Genomic DNA, 11,126 nt, shown 5'->3' with positions numbered 1-11,126 from the left:
AACCGGAGGAGTAGAGGAACCCACAAACAGAGGAGAGAAAGTCGGGCCCACCACATCCATCGTACCCTACAAAGCGGAGACCGGTGGACGAGGAAAAAGGAGCCACCGTCGCAAGACCTCCGCCATCCATCGGATGAATGGGATTGTATGGAGCGTGGACTCCTACCGCCACGGGCGGGTTCGCATTCGCCCAAGCCCCAATCTTGCATCGTTGTTATAGATGCGGAGGAGAGGGAAGTGGGAGATGCAGAGGAACACCGAGAACCCCCTAGGCATCTCTTGGAACGGAGCAATCTCCCGGAGGAGGGCTGCTCGCACAATCCCTCTCCCGCTGCTTTCCTTATGGAACGGAGGCAGCGCTGCTTCAGCAGAAAGACAAGAGAATATATACGCAACGCTCTCTGGAAATACGTCGGGAAACCCGCCCTGAGATTATTGGTTGAATATCTCTTGGGACACGTGGGGGACTATCTCCTCGAGAAAGCCCTAAAACCCAGTTATTTCTACCTCTTCCAGTGAGACTCAATGTTCCTGTGCAATTCAGTTTTTAGCCATGCATCTAGATTGCCTTTCTACAAAATATAAATAAAAGGATATGCCAGAGAGCATCGTGGGGATGTCTTTTTTAAAAAAAGACTGAACTAACAGATAGATGTCATCTTTCCTGCTGTACTTTCCGTTCGTCTTTTTTGAGTCCTTCTCTTCCATTGTAAAAAACAAACCAAATGGAATAACTTGCAGAATGTTGTATATGTTTTTGGTGACGATAAAAATAAAAAAACACAGCCTTACAAATCTGTCTGGGGTGTCTTTTTTAATTGATTTGATTTTTTCCTTGCCGTGTAAAACTCAAAATAAAAGATGCCGCTCTTTCTTTCTGAAAAGAAAAATTCACCTGTTTATCTGTATATAGCTTCTTTCTTATATTTAATACTTTAACTTTCTCTTTCCCCAAAAGTGCACATCCCAAACAACCGCAGCTAGAACCCAACCAAGTAGGAGCTGAATTTTACATCTCATGCCAGGAGTAGTACTAGAGAAACTTGCTTCTCATCAAACCCCAGAAAGTCCCTCCCTCTGACAGTGATCGGCACTCAAAGAATTGGGGGGAAATAGTAAACTGATAGAAAGACAAAGGGATGGAAAAGTGCCCTCTGGTGTCTTTTTTTTCAAACAGGCAAACAGATCGAGAGCTAACTCTCTCCCTCGTAGTAGTACTAAAGGGACCTCTCTTTCATCAAACACGGAAAATGCCTCCCTCTGACAGTGGCCAGCTCTCCACGAAATGGGGAGAAAAAAGTAAAAGAAAAGAAGGACAAGGTTAGGGGCAAGCGCCCTCTGGTGTCCTTTTGAAAACAGGCACCCAGATCCAGAGATCCCTCTCACACTTGTAGTACCAGTACTAGTAGTAAACGGACCTACTTTTCATCAAACCACAGCAAGTCCCTCCCCCTGACAGTTCTTGGCTCTGGAAGCAAAATAGTAATTGAAAGAATGACAAAATGAGGAACAAGCGACCTCTGGTGTCCCTTTAAAAACACGCACACAGACTGAGAGACACCTCTCACCTTTCTTGCCTGACCAGTTTCTTTGAGTTTGATTCCTCATCTAACACTGGATGAGAGGTACCGCTGGAAGAGCTAGGTTTTAGTTTTTGCAAACAAGACAACAAAATAAATAAGGAACGATGCTTATAATTCATCTTTCCTGCGGTTTGAGATCTTGTATTTCACAAACTTCCAGCATCAATCAGGAAACCAAGAAATAGGCAACACACTGAATTTTTCAAAATTAAAATAAAGAGAAAAGAATAAACCTTGCTACTTAAAAAGAGAAAAAAAAGAAATATGTTTTTCTGAATACGACATGTTTTGAAAATCTTTTCCAAAGAATAAAACAAGATAATAACCATAATAATAATCGACAGATTATGTCATACTTTTTAATCATGCTGTCAGAGAGTTCATTGCAGAATGAGAAGGGAGTGAAAAAATCAGGCAGCGTGAATTTTTTCGATAAGAAGTAACATCGTTAGCACTCGAATTTCCGGAGAAGGGGCGGGACCTGAGAGGAGAAAGTCTTCCTTTTGGTCCGCCTCACAGGTTTAAAAGCTGACGCTGCAGGATGCCGAGTTCATTTCTCTCGCAGCCTTGGTTGGAAGAGGATCTCTTCAAAAGACACCCGACCAAAGGAAGAGCCGAAAAAGAAGACGTTAAGCCATGCGGGGGAACCGGAGGAGTAGAGGAACCCACAAACAGAGGAGAGAAAGTCGGGCCCACCACATCCATCGTACCCTACAAAGCGGAGACCGGTGGACGAGGAAAAAGGAGCCACCGTCGCAAGACCTCCGCCATCCATCGGATGAATGGGATTGTATGGAGCGTGGACTCCTACCGCCACGGGCGGGTTCGCATTCGCCCAAGCCCCAATCTTGCATCGTTGTTATAGATGCGGAGGAGAGGGAAGTGGGAGATGCAGAGGAACACCGAGAACCCCCTAGGCATCTCTTGGAACGGAGCAATCTCCCGGAGGAGGGCTGCTCGCACAATCCCTCTCCCGCTGCTTTCCTTATGGAACGGAGGCAGCGCTGCTTCAGCAGAAAGACAAGAGAATATATACGCAACGCTCTCTGGAAATACGTCGGGAAACCCGCCCTGAGATTATTGGTTGAATATCTCTTGGGACACGTGGGGGACTATCTCCTCGAGAAAGCCCTAAAACCCAGTTATTTCTACCTCTTCCAGTGAGACTCAATGTTCCTGTGCAATTCAGTTTTTAGCCATGCATCTAGATTGCCTTTCTACAAAATATAAATAAAAGGATATGCCAGAGAGCATCGTGGGGATGTCTTTTTTAAAAAAAGACTGAACTAACAGATAGATGTCATCTTTCCTGCTGTACTTTCCGTTCGTCTTTTTTGAGTCCTTCTCTTCCATTGTAAAAAACAAACCAAATGGAATAACTTGCAGAATGTTGTATATGTTTTTGGTGACGATAAAAATAAAAAAACACAGCCTTACAAATCTGTCTGGGGTGTCTTTTTAAATTGATTTGATTTTTTCCTTGCCGTGTAAAACTCAAAATAAAAGATGCCGCTCTTTCTTTCTGAAAAGAAAAATTCACCTGTTTATCTGTATATAGCTTCTTTCTTATATTTAATACTTGAACTTTCTCTTTCCCCAAAAGTGCACATCCCAAACAACCGCAGCTAGAACCCAACCAAGTAGGAGCTGAATTTTACATCTCATGCCAGGAGTAGTACTAGAGAAACTTGCTTCTCATCAAACCCCAGAAAGTCCCTCCCTCTGACAGTGATCGGCACTCAAAGAATTGGGGGGAAATAGTAAACTGATAGAAAGACAAAGGGATGGAAAAGTGCCCTCTGGTGTCTTTTTTTTCAAACAGGCAAACAGATCGAGAGCTAACTCTCTCCCTCGTAGTAGTACTAAAGGGACCTCTCTTTCATCAAACACGGAAAATGCCTCCCTCTGACAGTGGCCAGCTCTCCACGAAATGGGGAGAAAAAAGTAAAAGAAAAGAAGGACAAGGTTAGGGGCAAGCGCCCTCTGGTGTCCTTTTGAAAACAGGCACCCAGATCCAGAGATCCCTCTCACACTTGTAGTACCAGTACTAGTAGTAAACGGACCTACTTTTCATCAAACCACAGCAAGTCCCTCCCCCTGACAGTTCTTGGCTCTGGAAGCAAAATAGTAATTGAAAGAATGACAAAATGAGGAACAAGCGACCTCTGGTGTCCCTTTAAAAACACGCACACAGACTGAGAGACACCTCTCACCTTTCTTGCCTGACCAGTTTCTTTGAGTTTGATTCCTCATCTAACACTGGATGAGAGGTACTGCTGGAAGAGCTAGGTTTTAGTTTTTGCAAACAAGACAACAAAATAAATAAGGAACGATGCTTATAATTCATCTTTCCTGCGGTTTGAGATCTTGTATTTCACAAACTTCCAGCATCAATCAGGAAACCAAGAAATAGGCAACACACTGAATTTTTCAAAATTAAAATAAAGAGAAAAGAATAAACCTTGCTACTTAAAAAGAGAAAAAAAAGAAATATGTTTTTCTGAATACGACATGTTTTGAAAATCTTTTCCAAAGAATAAAACAAGATAATAACCATAATAATAATCGACAGATTATGTCATACTTTTTAATCATGCTGTCAGAGAGTTCATTGCAGAATGAGAAGGGAGTGAAAAAATCAGGCAGCGTGAATTTTTTCGATAAGAAGTAACATCGTTAGCACTCGAATTTCCGGAGAAGGGGCGGGACCTGAGAGGAGAAAGTCTTCCTTTTGGTCCGCCTCACAGGTTTAAAAGTTGACGCTGCAGGATGCCGAGTTCATTTCTCTCGCAGCCTTGGTTGGAAGAGGATCTCTTCAAAAGACACCCGACCAAAGGAAGAGCCGAAAAAGAAGACGTTAAGCCATGCGGGGGAACCGGAGGAGTAGAGGAACCCACAAACAGAGGAGAGAAAGTCGGGCCCACCACATCCATCGTACCCTACAAAGCGGAGACCGGTGGACGAGGAAAAAGGAGCCACCGTCGCAAGACCTCCGCCATCCATCGGATGAATGGGATTGTATGGAGCGTGGACTCCTACCGCCACGGGCGGGTTCGCATTCGCCCAAGCCCCAATCTTGCATCGTTGTTATAGATGCGGAGGAGAGGGAAGTGGGAGATGCAGAGGAACACCGAGAACCCCCTAGGCATCTCTTGGAACGGAGCAATCTCCCGGAGGAGGGCTGCTCGCACAATCCCTCTCCCGCTGCTTTCCTTATGGAACGGAGGCAGCGCTGCTTCAGCAGAAAGACAAGAGAATATATACGCAACGCTCTCTGGAAATACGTCGGGAAACCCGCCCTGAGATTATTGGTTGAATATCTCTTGGGACACGTGGGGGACTATCTCCTCGAGAAAGCCCTAAAACCCAGTTATTTCTACCTCTTCCAGTGAGACTCAATGTTCCTGTGCAATTCAGTTTTTAGCCATGCATCTAGATTGCCTTTCTACAAAATATAAATAAAAGGATATGCCAGAGAGCATCGTGGGGATGTCTTTTTTAAAAAAAGACTGAACTAACAGATAGATGTCATCTTTCCTGCTGTACTTTCCGTTCGTCTTTTTTGAGTCCTTCTCTTCCATTGTAAAAAACAAACCAAATGGAATAACTTGCAGAATGTTGTATATGTTTTTGGTGACGATAAAAATAAAAAAACACAGCCTTACAAATCTGTCTGGGGTGTCTTTTTAAATTGATTTGATTTTTTCCTTGCCGTGTAAAACTCAAAATAAAAGATGCCGCTCTTTCTTTCTGAAAAGAAAAATTCACCTGTTTATCTGTATATAGCTTCTTTCTTATATTTAATACTTGAACTTTCTCTTTCCCCAAAAGTGCACATCCCAAACAACCGCAGCTAGAACCCAACCAAGTAGGAGCTGAATTTTACATCTCATGCCAGGAGTAGTACTAGAGAAACTTGCTTCTCATCAAACCCCAGAAAGTCCCTCCCTCTGACAGTGATCGGCACTCAAAGAATTGGGGGGAAATAGTAAACTGATAGAAAGACAAAGGGATGGAAAAGTGCCCTCTGGTGTCTTTTTTTTCAAACAGGCAAACAGATCGAGAGCTAACTCTCTCCCTCGTAGTAGTACTAAAGGGACCTCTCTTTCATCAAACACGGAAAATGCCTCCCTCTGACAGTGGCCAGCTCTCCACGAAATGGGGAGAAAAAAGTAAAAGAAAAGAAGGACAAGGTTAGGGGCAAGCGCCCTCTGGTGTCCTTTTGAAAACAGGCACCCAGATCCAGAGATCCCTCTCACACTTGTAGTACCAGTACTAGTAGTAAACGGACCTACTTTTCATCAAACCACAGCAAGTCCCTCCCCCTGACAGTTCTTGGCTCTGGAAGCAAAATAGTAATTGAAAGAATGACAAAATGAGGAACAAGCGACCTCTGGTGTCCCTTTAAAAACACGCACACAGACTGAGAGACACCTCTCACCTTTCTTGCCTGACCAGTTTCTTTGAGTTTGATTCCTCATCTAACACTGGATGAGAGGTACCGCTGGAAGAGCTAGGTTTTAGTTTTTGCAAACAAGACAACAAAATAAATAAGGAACGATGCTTATAATTCATCTTTCCTGCGGTTTGAGATCTTGTATTTCACAAACTTCCAGCATCAATCAGGAAACCAAGAAATAGGCAACACACTGAATTTTTCAAAATTAAAATAAAGAGAAAAGAATAAACCTTGCTACTTAAAAAGAGAAAAAAAAGAAATATGTTTTTCTGAATACGACATGTTTTGAAAATCTTTTCCAAAGAATAAAACAAGATAATAACCATAATAATAATCGACAGATTATGTCATACTTTTTAATCATGCTGTCAGAGAGTTCATTGCAGAATGAGAAGGGAGTGAAAAAATCAGGCAGCGTGAATTTTTTCGATAAGAAGTAACATCGTTAGCACTCGAATTTCCGGAGAAGGGGCGGGACCTGAGAGGAGAAAGTCTTCCTTTTGGTCCGCCTCACAGGTTTAAAAGCTGACGCTGCAGGATGCCGAGTTCATTTCTCTCGCAGCCTTGGTTGGAAGAGGATCTCTTCAAAAGACACCCGACCAAAGGAAGAGCCGAAAAAGAAGACGTTAAGCCATGCGGGGGAACCGGAGGAGTAGAGGAACCCACAAACAGAGGAGAGAAAGTCGGGCCCACCACATCCATCGTACCCTACAAAGCGGAGACCGGTGGACGACGAAAAAGGAGCCACCGTCGCAAGACCTCCGCCATCCATCGGATGAATGGGATTGTATGGAGCGTGGACTCCTACCGCCACGGGCGGGTTCGCATTCGCCCAAGCCCCAATCTTGCATCGTTGTTATAGATGCGGAGGAGAGGGAAGTGGGAGATGCAGAGGAACACCAAGAACTCCCTAGGCATCTCTTGGAACGGAGCAATCTCCCGGAGGAGGGCTGCTCGCACAATCCCTCTCCCGCTGCTTTCTTTTTGGAACAGAGGCAGCGCTGCTTCAGCAGAAAGACAAGAGAATTTATACGCAACGCTCTCTGGAAATACGTCGGGAAATCCGCCCTGAGATTATTGGTTGAATATCTCTTGGGACACGTGGGGGACTATCTCCTCGAGAAAGCCCTAAAATCCAGTTATTTCTACCTCTCCCAGTGAGACTCAATGTTCCTGTGCAATTCAGTTTTTAGCCATGCATCTAGATTGCCTTTCTACAAAATATAAATAAAAGGATATGCCAGAGAGCATCGTGGGGATGTCTTTTTTAAAAAAACGACTGAACTAACAGATAGATGTCATCTTTCCTGCTGTACTTTCCGTTCGTCTTTTTTGAGTCCTTCTCTTCCATTGTAAAAAACAAACCAAATGGAATAATTTGCAGAATGTTGTATATGTTTTTGGTGACGATAAAAATAAAAAACACAGCCTTACAAATCTGTCTGGGGTGTCTTTTTTTAATTGATTTGATTTTTTCCTTGCCGTGTAAAACTCAAAATAAAAGATGCCGCTCTTTCTTTCTGAAAAGAAAAATTCACCTGTTTATCTGTATATAGCTTCTTTCTTATATTTAATACTTGAACTTTCTCTTTCCCCAAAAGTGCACATCCCAAACAACCGCAGCTAGAACCCAACCAAGTAGGAGCTGAATTTTACATCTCATGCCAGGAGTAGTACTAGAGAAACTTGCTTCTCATCAAACCCCAGAAAGTCCCTCCCTCTGACAGTGATCGGCACTCAAAGAATTGGGGGGAAATAGTAAACTGATAGAAAGACAAAGGGATGGAAAAGTGCCCTCTGGTGTCTTTTTTTTCAAACAGGCAAACAGATCGAGAGCTAACTCTCTCCCTCGTAGTAGTACTAAAGGGACCTCTCTTTCATCAAACACGGAAAATGCCTCCCTCTGACAGTGGCCAGCTCTCCACGAAATGGGGAGAAAAAAGTAAAAGAAAAGAAGGACAAGGTTAGGGGCAAGCGCCCTCTGGTGTCCTTTTGAAAACAGGCACCCAGATCCAGAGATCCCTCTCACACTTGTAGTACCAGTACTAGTAGTAAACGGACCTACTTTTCATCAAACCACAGCAAGTCCCTCCCCCTGACAGTTCTTGGCTCTGGAAGCAAAATAGTAATTGAAAGAATGACAAAATGAGGAACAAGCGACCTCTGGTGTCCCTTTAAAAACACGCACACAGACTGAGAGACACCTCTCACCTTTCTTGCCTGACCAGTTTCTTTGAGTTTGATTCCTCATCTAACACTGGATGAGAGGTACCGCTGGAAGAGCTAGGTTTTAGTTTTTGCAAACAAGACAACAAAATAAATAAGGAACGATGCTTATAATTCATCTTTCCTGCGGTTTGAGATCTTGTATTTCACAAACTTCCAGCATCAATCAGGAAACCAAGAAATAGGCAACACACTGAATTTTTCAAAATTAAAATAAAGAGAAAAGAATAAACCTTGCTACTTAAAAAGAGAAAAAAAAGAAATATGTTTTTCTGAATACGACATGTTTTGAAAATCTTTTCCAAAGAATAAAACAAGATAATAACCATAATAATAATAGACAGATTATGTCATACTTTTTAATCATGCTGTCAGAGAGTTCATTGCAGAATGAGAAGGGAGTGAAAAAATCAGGCAGCGTGAATTTTTTCGATAAGAAGTAACATCGTTAGCACTCGAATTTCCGGAGAAGGGGCGGGACCTGAGAGGAGAAAGTCTTCCTTTTGGTCCGCCTCACAGGTTTAAAAGCTGACGCTGCAGGATGCCGAGTTCATTTCTCTCGCAGCCTTGGTTGGAAGAGGATCTCTTCAAAAGACACCCGACCAAAGGAAGAGCCGAAAAAGAAGACGTTAAGCCATGCGGGGGAACCGGAGGAGTAGAGGAACCCACAAACAGAGGAGAGAAAGTCGGGCCCACCACATCCATCGTACCCTACAAAGCGGAGACCGGTGGACGAGGAAAAAGGAGCCACCGTCGCAAGACCTCCGCCATCCATCGGATGAATGGGATTGTATGGAGCGTGGACTCCTACCGCCACGGGCGGGTTCACATTCGCCCAAGCCCCAATCTTGCATCGTTGTTATAGATGCGGAGGAGAGGGAAGTGGGAGATGCAGAGGAACACCGAGAACCCCCTAGGCATCTCTTGGAACGGAGCAATCTCCCGGAGGAGGGCTGCTCGCACAATCCCTCTCCCGCTGCTTTCCTTATGGAACGGAGGCAGCGCTGCTTCAGCAGAAAGACAAGAGAATATATACGCAACGCTCTCTGGAAATACGTCGGGAAACCCGCCCTGAGATTATTGGTTGAATATCTCTTGCGACACGTGGGGGACTATCTCCTCGAGAAAGCCCTAAAACCCAGTTATTTCTACCTCTTCCAGTGAGACTCAATGTTCCTGTGCAATTCAGTTTTTAGCCATGCATCTAGATTGCCTTTCTACAAAATATAAATAAAAGGATATGCCAGAGAGCATCGTGGGGATGTCTTTTTTAAAAAAAGACTGAACTAACAGATAGATGTCATCTTTCCTGCTGTACTTTCCGTTCGTCTTTTTTGAGTCCTTCTCTTCCATTGTAAAAAACAAACCAAATGGAATAATTTGCAGAATGTTGTATATGTTTTTGGTGACGATAAAAATAAAAAACACAGCCTTACAAATCTGTCTGGGGTGTCTTTTTTTAATTGATTTGATTTTTGCCTTGCCGTGTAAAACTCAAAATAAAAGATGCCGCTCTTTCTTTCTGAAAAGAAAAATTCACCTGTTTATCTGTATATAGCTTCTTTCTTATATTTAATACTTGAACTTTCTCTTTCCCCAAAAGTGCACATCCCAAACAACCGCAGCTAGAACCCAACCAAGTAGGAGCTGAATTTTACATCTCATGCCAGGAGTAGTACTAGAGAAACTTGCTTCTCATCAAACCCCAGAAAGTCCCTCCCTCTGACAGTGATCGGCACTCAAAGAATTGGGGGGAAATAGTAAACTGATAGAAAGACAAAGGGATGGAAAAGTGCCCTCTGGTGTCTTTTTTTTCAAACAGGCAAACAGATCGAGAGCTAACTCTCTCCCTCGTAGTAGTACTAAAGGGACCTCTCTTTCATCAAACACGGAAAATGCCTCCCTCTGACAGTGGCCAGCTCTCCACGAAATGGGGAGAAAAAAGTAAAAGAAAAGAAGGACAAGGTTAGGGGCAAGCGCCCTCTGGTGTCCTTTTGAAAACAGGCACCCAGATCCAGAGATCCCTCTCACACTTGTAGTACCAGTACTAGTAGTAAACGGACCTACTTTTCATCAAACCACAGCAAGTCCCTCCCCCTGACAGTTCTTGGCTCTGGAAGCAAAATAGTAATTGAAAGAATGACAAAATGAGGAACAAGCGACCTCTGGTGTCCCTTTAAAAACACGCACACAGACTGAGAGACACCTCTCACCTTTCTTGCCTGACCAGTTTCTTTGAGTTTGATTCCTCATCTAACACTGGATGAGAGGTACCGCTGGAAGAGCTAGGTTTTAGTTTTTGCAAACAAGACAACAAAATAAATAAGGAACGATGCTTATAATTCATCTTTCCTGCGGTTTGAGATCTTGTATTTCACAAACTTCCAGCATCAATCAGGAAACCAATAAATAGGCAACACACGGAATTTTTCAAAATTAAAATAAAGAGAAAAGAATAAACCTTGCTACTTAAAAAGAGAAAAAAAAGAGATCTATTTTTCTTTATAAGAAATGTTCCCTTCTTCTTCTGTGTCATGTCCTTTTAGATTGTAAGCGTGAGGGCAGGGAACCGTCCAATTAAAAAAGATTGTATGTACAGCGCTGTGTAAATTTACAGCGCTTTATAAATAAAGGTTAATAATAATAATAATAATTATAATGTTTTGAAATCTTTTCCAAAATATAAAACAAGATAACAATAATAATAATCCACAATAACCAATTGTCTTTCAAAAATAAATAAATAAATAAACAAACAAACAAACGAAAATGGAACAGACCATTGGGTTGTCTATCTTAAAAAAGCAATTGAACTAACAGATAGATGTCAATCTTTCCTGCTGTCGTTTCACTTAATA

Source organism: Sceloporus occidentalis, unplaced genomic scaffold (assembly GCF_023333645.1).
Source record: "Sceloporus occidentalis isolate IW3139 unplaced genomic scaffold, rSceOcc1.0.p SCAF_5, whole genome shotgun sequence".
NCBI classification, from domain to species: Eukaryota; Metazoa; Chordata; class Lepidosauria; order Squamata; family Phrynosomatidae; genus Sceloporus; species Sceloporus occidentalis.
Note: the sequence above shows the minus strand (reverse complement) of the source record.